Raw genomic sequence first — 11,562 nt, forward strand, 5'->3', positions numbered from 1 at the left:
TTCCCAACTTTGTTACACCAAGTCTCACACCCCTACACTATGGTGGAACTGCCCTTCTCAGTCACACTTGCCTCAGTACCAATGCAGTGGGCCCCAACCCATGAGACCATCACAAACCCCTGCCCACACCACATCCCTCGACCAGAGAGTTCTACAGAGACTCAGTTCTGGTGGAGTTGGTGTCAGGTCTCATTTCACAAACAGACCAGAGCACACCTAGTTAAAACTTGTCACATACAGGCCAGGCACCAAACACTGCCACAGCAGGTAAGAAGACCCTCTATAGACAACTGGATTGAAGGATAAAGTAGCCAAAACACAAAAGCAGAACACACACAGTACACACCAAAGACACTTGCTGAAGCACTAGGCCCTAGGCACTACACAATCTCTTTTACATAAAGCCATTACTTTATGAACAGGAGACATAACTGGCTTTTCTAACACAGACAATAAGGCAGAAATAGACAAAATGACAAGATGGAGGAATTTATCCCAAGTGAAAGAACAAGATAAGGCCACAGGAAGAGATCTAAGCAAATCAGTTATAAGTAACATGTCTGATGGAGTATTTAAAGCAACAATCAAAGGGATACTCAGGATCCAGGCTCCAAGCTGCCAGCTCAGAGCCCAGCATGGGGCCTGAACCCACAAATTGTGAGATCATAACCTGAACTGTTGTTGAATGCTTAAGTGACTGAGCCATCCAGGTTCCCCTGAAAAAAACTGCCCCACCAACCATCAACTCTCAGGTTGTTCTCTGTATTTAAGAGTCTCTTAGGTTTACCACCCTCTCTGTTTGAAACTATTTTTCTTCCTTCTTCCCCTCCCCCATGGTCATTTAAGTTTCCCAAATTGCACATATGAGTGAAAACATATGATATCTGTCCTTCTCTGACTGACTTATTTCACTTAGCATAACACCCTCCAGTTCCATCCACATTGTTGCAAAAGGACAGATTTCATTCTTTCTCATTGCCAAGTAGTATTCATTGATTATATGAACCACATCTTCTTTATCCATTCATCAGTTGATGGACATTCAGGCTCTTTCCATAATTTGGCTATTGTTGAAAGCACTGTTATAAACATTGGGGTACATGTGCCCCTGTGAATCAGCACTCCTGTACCCTTTGGATAAATTCCTAGTAGTATGATTGCTGGGCCATAGGGTACTTCTATTTTTTATTTTTTGAGGAACTTCCACACTGTTTTCAAGGGTGGTTGCACCAGTTTGCATTCCCATCAACAGTGCAAGAGGTTTCCTGTTTCTCCACACCCTTGCTAACATCTTTTGTTTCCTGAGTTGTTAATTTTAGCCTCTCTGACAGGTGTGAAGTAGTATCTCTGTGTGGTTTTGATTTGTATTACCCTGATGATGAGCGATGTTGAGCATCTTTTCATGTGTCTGTTGGCCATCTAGATGTCTTCTCTGGGAAAGTGTCTTCTGCCCATTTCTTTACTGGATTATTTTTTGGAGGATATCAAGTTTGGTAAATTCTTTATGGGTTTTGGATACTAACCCTTTACCTGATATGTCATTTGCAAATGTCTTTTCCCATTGTTGGTTGCCTTTTAGTTTTGTTGTTTCCTTTGCAGTGCAGAAGCTTTTTATCTTGATGAGATACCAATAGTTCACTTTTGCTTTTATTTTGCTTACTTTCAGAGACGTGTTGAGTAAGAAGTTGCTGAGGCTGAGGTTGAAGAGGTTGTTGCCTGCTTTCTCTTCTATGGTTTTGATGGTTTCCTGTCTCACATTTAAGTCTTTATCCATTTTGAGTTTATTTTTGTGTATGGTGTAATAAAGTATTCCAGTTTCATTCTTCTGCATGTTGCTAATTCTCCCAGCACAATTTGCTAAAGAGACTGTTTTCTTTCCATTACTCTTTCCTGTTTTGTGAAAGATTAGTTGGCCATACATTTGTGGGTCCAATTCTGGGTTCTCTATTCTATTACATTGGTCTATGTGTCTGTTTTTGTGCCAAATACCATACTGTCTTGACGATAACAGCTTTGTAGTGGAGGCTAAAGTATAGGATTGTGATGCCTCCCATATTGGTTTTCTTGTTTCAACATTACTTTGGCTATTTGGGGTCTTTTGTGGTTCCATACATACTAGTATGAGAAGAATACTAGTGCAATTTTGATTGGGATTGCATCAAATTTGTAGATTGCTTTGGGTAGTATTGACATATGGACAATATTTGTTCTTCCACTCAGCATGGAATATTTTTCCATTTCTTTGTGTCTTATTGAATTTCTTTCATATGTTTTCTAGTGTTCAGTATACAGATATTTTTCAACTTTGGTTAAGTTTACTCCTAAGTATTTTATGGTTCTTGGTTCAATTGTAAATGGGATTGATTTCCTGATTTCTCTTTCTGTTGCTTCATTATTGGTGTATAGAAATGCAACTGATTTCTGTACATTCATTGATTTTATATCCCCAGAGAAGAAACTGTTTATGTAACTCCCAAATAACAAAAGTCCAGGACCAAATGGCTTCACAGGAAAATTCTACCAAACATTCAAAGAAACATATTTTTCTCCAACTTTTCCAAAAAACAGAAAATGAAGGAAAACTTTGAAGTAAGACCAGTATTACCCGGATCCCAAAACCAGACAAAGCCTCCATTAAAACAGACTGCAGGACAAAATCTCTGATAAACATGGATGCAAAATTCTCAATAAAATACTAGCAAACTGATCTAAGAATATATTTTAAAAAATTACTAACCATGATCAAGTGGGATTTATTCCTGAGATGCAAGAATGGTTCAATATTTGCAAATCAATTAATGTGACACACCACATTAATAAAAGAAAAGGTAAAAACCATATGATCATTTCAATAAATGAAGAAAAAGCATCTGTCAAAGTACAATATCCATTTACGATAAAAACACTCAAAAAAAGTAGGTTTAGGGAAAACATACTTAAACATAATAAAAGGCATACATGAAAAGCCCACAGCTAATATCATCCTCAATGGGGAAAAAAATGAGAGCTTTTCCTCTATTGTCAGAAACAAGATAGGGATGTTTACCCTCACCACTGTTATTTAACATAGTACAGGAAATCCTAGATATAGCAATCATACAACAAAAAGAAATAAATTCATACAAATCAGCAAGAAGAGATAAAATTTTCACCATCCACAGATAACATGATACTCTATATAGAAAACCTGAATGATTCCACCAAAAAACTATTAGAATAGATAAACAAATTCAGTAAATTCTCAGGATATAAAATCACCATACAGGAATCTGTTGCATTTCTATACACGAATAATGAAGCAACAGAAAGAGAAACTAAGGAATCAATCCCATTTACAATTGTGCCCAAAACAGTAAGATACCTAGGAATAGATCTAACCAAAGAGGTGAAAGATCTGTACCTTGAAAACTATAAAACACTGATGAAAGAAATTGAAGATGACACAAATAAAATGGAAAGACAGCCTATGTTTAGGGATTGCAAGAACAAATATTGTTAAAATGTCTATACTACCCAAAGCAATCTGTACATTTAATGCAATCTCTATCGAAATACCAACAGTATTTTTCACACAGCTAGAACAAACAATACTGTTCTGTATGGAATCACAGAAGACCTTGAAAAGGAACTTTGAAAAAGAAAAACAAAGATAGAAGAATCATAATTCTGGACTTCAAGTTATATTACAAAGCTATAGTAATCAAAACAGTATGGTACTGGCCCAAAAACAAACACATACATCAAAAGAATGTAAAAGAATAGAAAACCCAGAAATGACCTCACAACTATATGGTGAATTATCTTCAAAAAAGCAGGAAAGAATATCCAATGGCAAAAAGACAATCTCTTCAACAAATGGTGTTGGAAAACTGGACAGCCAACATGCAAAAGAATACAACTGGACTTTCTTACATCATACACAAAAATAAACCCAAAATGGACTAAGGATTTACATGAGAACTGAAACCATGAAAATACTAGAAGACCGCACAGGCAGTAATTTCTCTGACATTGGCCATAGAAACATTTTTCTAGATATGTGTACTGCAGCAAGGGAAACAAAAGCAAAACTAAACTATTGAGACTACAACAAAATAAAAAGCTTCTGCACAGTAAACAAACAACAAAACTAAAAAACAAACTATGGAATTGGAGAAAATATTTGCAAATAACATATCTAACAAAGGATTAGCATCTCAAACATATAAAGAACTTACAAACACAATGCCCCAAAAATGAACAGTCTAATTAAAAAACGGGCAGAAGACATGAATAGACATATTTCCAAAGAATACATACATACAGATGGCCAACAGATACAGTAAAAGTTGCTCAACATGACTGATCATCAGGGAACTGCAATTAAAGCTACAATGTGATATTACATCACACATGTCAGAATGACTAACATCAGAACCACTATAAACAACAAATGTTGAGGAGGATGTGGAGAAAGGGGAACCCTCTTGCACTGTTAGTGGTAATGCAAACAGCCACTCTGGAAAATAGTTTGAAGGTTCCTCAAAAAGTTAAAAGTAGAACTACCCTAAGATCCAGCAATTGCACTAGGTATTCACCCAAAGAATACAAATATACTCATTCAAAGGGTTACATGCCCCTTGCCGAATTATGGAAACAGCCCAAGTGTCCATCAACTGATGACTGCATAAAGAAGTGGTACATATGCATGTACAATAGAATATTGCTCAGCCCTAAGAATGAATGAAAATTTCCCATACACCTTAATAGAAATGGAACTAGAGAGTATTATGCTAAGTGAAATAAGTCAGAGACAGACAAATACCATATGATTTCATTCATGTATGGAAGTTATGAGACAAAACAAAAGAGGAAAATGAAAAGTGAGCAAGACAAACCAAGAAACAGACTCTTAACTAGAAAATAAACTGATGGTCACCAGGATAGAAGTTAGTAGAGAGATGAGTTAAATAGGTGATGAGGATTAAGAAGTGCAATTGTAGTGACGAGCAAGAGGTGTGGTATGTGTTAATTCACTACATTGTGTCCCTGAAACTAATATTACCCCATATGTTAACTAACTGGAATTTAAACAGAAACTTTAAAAATACCATTATGTTTCATCTTTTAACCTATTTTAATTAATGTATTTGCCTAAAACTTAAAATTTCTAACTTCTAGATGTAAAGCTACTACATTTCAAAGGCATTTGATATTGCAAAACCACCCTACAAGAGATAGTCTAGATTCACTTCCCAGCAACAGAGTATGAGAGTACATGAGATTATCATTGCTAGCTTTTACCTAGAAGCCTTTCCATGGACAACTAACAGCATTTATCAAAAGCTTGATCACATATACAACCCTTATTTATTTATGCCTTTGGGTAAATTTATCAGTTTTTCCCCTAGGAAACTAATGCTAGTTATAGTTATCATATGAATGGATTATTTATGAATTTTTTAAAAAAATATTTATTTTTGGGCAGAGTGCAAGCAGGGGAAGGGCAGAGAGAGGGGGACAGAGGATCTGAAGCAAGCTCTGTACTGACAGGCTGACAGCAGTGAGCCCGATGTGGGGCTTAAACTCATGAATTGTGAGATCATGACCTGAGCCAAAGACAGATGCTCAACCGACTGAGCCACCCAGGTACCCCTTTTTATGAATATCAAGTGAGTATATTCACTGAATTTAATTAAAAAATCTTCTTTTGAATATGAAAAATGCTGCAACTTATTTTTCACATAACAGCAAGCAGTTCTGGAATCCAGAGGCTGGTTAGAATAGGTGAGTTTCATTTGAAGTGAGCTACTCTCACAGTTTATCACTTCAATCTTGGGACTCTTCTGAGCACGNCTTTTGGGCAGAGCACAAGCAGGGGAAGGGCAGAGAGAGGGGGACAGAGGATCTGAAGCAAGCTCTGTACTGACAGGCTGACAGCAGTGAGCCCGATGTGGGGCTTAAACTCATGAATTGTGAGATCATGACCTGAGCCAAAGACAGATGCTCAACCGACTGAGCCACCCAGGTACCCCTTTTTATGAATATCAAGTGAGTATATTCACTGAATTTAATTAAAAAATCTTCTTTTGAATATGAAAAATGCTGCAACTTATTTTTCACATAACAGCAAGCAGTTCTGGAATCCAGAGGCTGGTTAGAATAGGTGAGTTTCATTTGAAGTGAGTTACTCTCACAGTTTATCACTTCAATCTTGGGACTCTTCTGAGCACGATTTTCCAACTTCTTCAGCCCCGAGAGGCCTTATTATTTCATTGTTCATATCTTCATATGATGCCACTTATCCAAGATGCTGGAGGCAAACAACAACCAAAGAACAACCAAAGTCAGTTTGTTTCCTCATCAACCACAGCAGCATTGCCCTTTTGTTAACACTTACATGTCAATAGTTCTCACACATCGATCATGGAATGATTAGAGAAAAACCAACCTCCAACAACAACCGTAAAAATCGGTGGCTCTTGGGCCAATATCTTGCTCCTTATTCTTTGCTACAATATCCTCTACTAATACTCATTGACAGTGAAAGATTTTATTATGCTCTTGATACTCATAGAAAACATAAAAAATGAGGGCTAATTAATTATGATGCCAATATGTTTATTTTTTTAAGGTGTAAAGGTGACATTTATTACAACTGATAAACCAATATTGACACACTGTTATTAACTAAAGTCCATAGTTTACATTAGGGTTCACTCTTGGTGTGGTACATGTATTGCATTTTGACAAGTATATAATGTCATATTCCACCATGACAGCATGGTACATGATCGTTTCACTGCCCTTAACAGGCTGGGTTTTTTTCCTTAAACTTTTGTTTTTACCATAAGTAATATTTTAATGTAGTGTTAAGTAATAAAATAATTTATATATTTAAACCCTCATTAACTAATTAAAAAGCTATTTATTTCTTATTTTTTAAATCAAGTACTCATTTAATAATCAATTAAATTGAAATACAATTAAATTCAACATTAATCGTAAAAATGTGGGCAATTAGTAGAGAAGTGATTCAAAGGCTTCAGAAAAATTCTTAAACAAGAGAACTATGAACAAAAATTAAACTGTTATCTGTTTTATGTTAATTAAATTAAAATGCAACATAAAATAATGAATACATTAGCATTTTCTTGGTTGTGAACTTTAAGAGCTATTGATTGCTTAAATATATTTTAGTCAGCCTTTTCCTTTGGGGTCAAAATAATTAACATCACCATATATGTATCCTCTTCAGGAAGTCATGGACTTGAAAAATGAACTTCATTTGTTTATCTTATAGTTTCATTAAGCTATCTTATAATTCCATATCTAAAATCTACCCTGGGTTAAAAGTTTGGTTTGCCTTTGTTTTTTTCCCAAAATTCTCTGAAAGAAAGCAGATATCTAAGTGATAAAAACATTTAAAACAATTATGTAAAAAATTGCCAATACTACATAATATTTTAGGAAAAAATGTTCTTTGCTTTAGATGTTTTATTTATATTATTTTTGTAAGGACTGTTGCTTCTGTTTTGTCCCATAGTTTACATGGGTTTTGTACTGTTTGCGTTAATATTATCTGTCTATACACTTCACTCTTTATTTCCTTGATTTGGTCCATTGTCTCTCCATTGTACACAAATTGTATGTGTATTTTTGTTTATATAAGACAGTCTTTTTCTCCAAATAATGCTTATATAGGATCACTTGTTTTTTTGTTTTCTCCTATGCAGTTATCTGACCTGTACTATATATTATTTGGCTAGTTCCTTTTGGATTTAAATTAACTTAAAAACTGGAATATTTTTATTCATTAATTGCTACTATTAGTGCAGAATTTGGGGGCAGTCCTCTTTTTCTTTTCTTTGAATGACTTGTTATCAAACTTATTCTTTACTTCTGTTACATTACAGTTTTCTTCACAGAGTCAGTGCCATGGGATAAAATTCCCATGGCTTACCAGCTGTGTAACTACTCAGGTTGCCTAACTTCATTTCCTTAGTCTTCTCTTCATTAACATGAGGCTAATAACTATACCAACAATGTGGTTGAAATGTCAGTATTTTTGTAAAAGAATTAATGTAAAATATGATATAATGCTTCACACATAGCAATCTTCAGTAATTACTAGCAATTCTGCTTAGTATAATTGTTTTTGTTGTTCTACTTTGAATGCAGTAAAGATATTTAGGCTTATTAATACACTGAACTTAACGATAATACCTTTTATAGGGTAGTAACCTTCCAAGGTGTCTTATCAATGCAATTCTGAATTTCTCTTCATGAAAGCTTAGTAAAAAGCCAAATCCAAGGTGAGATCTATGGAGATATCAGCCACGTTCACCTTTTCAGTCCATAGCAGTTATAAAAAGCAAACAATAGGACTTCTAAGCTCCTACTGATGTTTTAGCCTTTTCCTGTGCAAAGCAGTAAGTACGAAGGAAAAAGACAAATCTAGTTTTCACGCAATACTATGGTCCAATGTAAGAATGCTAAGAGAGTATTTACCTTCCAAGAAATCAACAAATGGACAGATATAAGGTCTCTTTTGAGACTGAGGGCCAAACCAAACCATCCTCCTTGACTCGTCTGATTAACTCTTTCATTGCTGTAAGCGGGGCTCTATTTTACAGCTGTTCATTCTTTTAAGGATATATAGCAAATATTATTAAACAACCATGAGAAAGATGGCTGCCATTTAAGAAGAAGAACAGGAAGGATTTGGCATTATGTGGTCTTTAGTCACTTAAAAAGGAGTTAACTATCTTGAATGGAGAAAACATAATTACCCACCATAGTGAAAAGTGTCACAAGTTTTCTTTGACATATCAAGTATAAATTATTTTTATCTAAATATATATGCTTATAGTTGTCATATAGTGTGTTCTACTGTTGTAGAACTGTGTTATAGCTGTTAGATGACTTGTCCCAGTTTTTCATTCAGAAAATATTGCCATTTTGTTGACTGACAAAAATCATAAGCTACGGATACTTTGAGAAGAAGAACCAAATCATTTCTTTTTATGATTAACAACAGTCTTGAATGCTTATTCTCTTTGGACACTGGGTAGGATTTTAGATGAGAGAGATGTGTATGTGTGAGTGTGTGTGGGGGGGGAGTGTTAAATATTTTTAGGGGTAAAACTTCTATAGGATGGAGTGACAGCCATAAAAACAAAGGTATGAGGCAATTTAGGAAACAATGGATTTCAAATTTTAAGGTAAAATAAAATAGAAAAGTTACTTATGTTAGTAGTAGAAGACTTACAATGTTAGGCTGAGGAAATTTAATAATTTTGAGGTCAACAGTAAATAATTGGAGATGGGTGCAAAGAGTAGTAACATAGAAATGCACAGGATATGGAAGAGAAGGGAATTTGATCATTTTCTCCAAATCCCTCATTTAACTGATGAGGATACTGACACCTATAGAAGTAAAGCAACAATCCCGAAGCCCTATGAAACTGCCTATGTTTCACATTAGTATTATTATGTATCTGTAGGCTTTAGATAACTTAGTTGATCATCTGTTTAGAAATATTTTTTAAGTAATTCAACTATAATTTGGAGGGAGGAGCTTAAATTTTGAATGGTCTTCAAATAGAAACCTAAAGTTCAACTTTGCATCTCATTTTTTTTTTTCTTTTTGCCAAACTGAAAGGCTGATTCACTGCCATTTCTTTAAATTTACTTTATACATTTGGAGCACATTATAATAGAAAGAAGATGCTTTTAGATTTCTGGTGCCAAAACATTTCAGGAAAACAAAAAGATAAGCTTCTACCTTTTTATAAAATTGCATCACTGCTTCTTTATTCTTTCATCTTTACTGCAAATATTTAAACAAAAAACAAATGTCATCAGCTAAAGATGATGAGGAATTTATTCTAAAGACAAACAGGGCTCTAGATGTCAAAGCTGGTGAGCTGACTCTCCTTCATTAGGTGTGAATGCAAACCGAATTTTCACAGTACTTACTATACACCAAATTAAACAAGATACCTTTCTTCTAAACTCACACTTTTTGTAGATGTTTTATTTGCAGTATTTACTACAACTGCCCTCCGGCTGTATCTCTCTGAAAGAATGATTGAGACAATTGAAGAAATATATTAAAGCAAGAGAATACATAATAGAGGTGAAGTATAGAAAGTCAATTGTTTTAAAAACTGCTTTTTTGGTAATTGTTTTGTCTCTCAATGCAGTAGAACACACAAAATTAAAATATTTTTAAACCCTAATATTATTTGGCCAGGCTAATTTCACTGGAATTAACTGCAGATCGCTGCATATCATATAATTTCTAAAACTAACACATCCCATCAATGAAATTAATGAATTAAATCATCACATCGTAAAGAACCTGGCACACTACAAAATTCAGGAAGTCAAATTCTTTGACTCCCTGAAATTTCAATTACAGTCACGTTGTCTATATTTAGAAATTCTACAATTTACTTCTGAAGAAAATGTTGACTAATTATCCCATCCCAGCTGCCAAAGTATTGGAAGAATAGAAAGGGTGAGCAGCGGTGAGCGATATGGGTGTTTAAGAAACTAGCCACGGACCAGCACAGCCTGCGAATACGTGGCTATGTGACGACAAGGTTGTTGATGCCACACGCCTGTGTCGGGCTGCGGGCACTGTGCCACACCGAAGGACCCACTTCTCCAAGGGCTGCCGGCTGAGCCCAAGGCTGACTTCCCTTCCGCCTCCCGGGAGCCCCAGTCTTCGCAGGCACCGTCAGGAGAATTCTTCGCCCTAATTATCCGGGGAGGAAGACGCGCCTTTCCCGGAGACCGCTAGGCAACACTCACCACAGCAGCCTTCAGATTACTTCCCTCCGCGAGTGTGTGACTTCGTCTAAGCGACTCACACTTACAGTAGATTCTCGCCGGCGAGGCTGCGAGCCGCCGAGGGCGGGGGAGCTGGGAAGAGGAGGAGGGAGGCGGGTGGGAGGCGCAGAGCGGGGAGGCCGAGGAGACGCCGGAGCTCCAGACACAGCAGGAGCNCTGGATCTTTTTCGTTGCTCGCCTCTCTCGTATTTTCCCCACCCTGTATTTTCTCAACTCCTTTCCTTTATCCTTAGCCACCCTGCCCTTTCCTCCTCTTTTGACTGAGGATTTCTTACTGACTTAAGATGACCTGTCTTCCTTACCGTCATCATTTCAGCCCCGAAGACTGAGAAGGCACCTTTAGCTTTCCCCCCTCAGGGGCATTTTAAAGACCTCAGTCCTTAAAAGTCTTCAGAGGCGGAGGAACGGGACGCGGGACCTTCTCGGCACCCTTCAGTCCAGTGCGGAGCTGCGCTATCACCCATAACTAGTAGTTAATTTAAGCCCGCTGAAGAGGAGGGAGAGAGGAGCCGCAAGCAAACTTCGGCCGTCGCAGAGCATCCGTGGTTCCCGCATTTGGGGGAGCCGCGTCCCGGGAGGCGAAGGACCCCACGGGGACCGCACGGGAGCCGCGCGCCTCCCTCGCCCTCTCTGCGAGTCCGGGGCCGCGGACGGAGCCGCGCGGGACAGCAGCGGCGGAGGCAGCCCGAAGATGCGGGGCTCGGGGCCCCCGGGTGCGGGACG

Source organism: Crocuta crocuta, unplaced genomic scaffold (genome assembly GCF_008692635.1).
Source record: "Crocuta crocuta isolate KB4526 unplaced genomic scaffold, BGI_CrCroc_1.0 scaffold192, whole genome shotgun sequence".
NCBI classification, from domain to species: domain Eukaryota; kingdom Metazoa; phylum Chordata; class Mammalia; order Carnivora; family Hyaenidae; genus Crocuta; species Crocuta crocuta.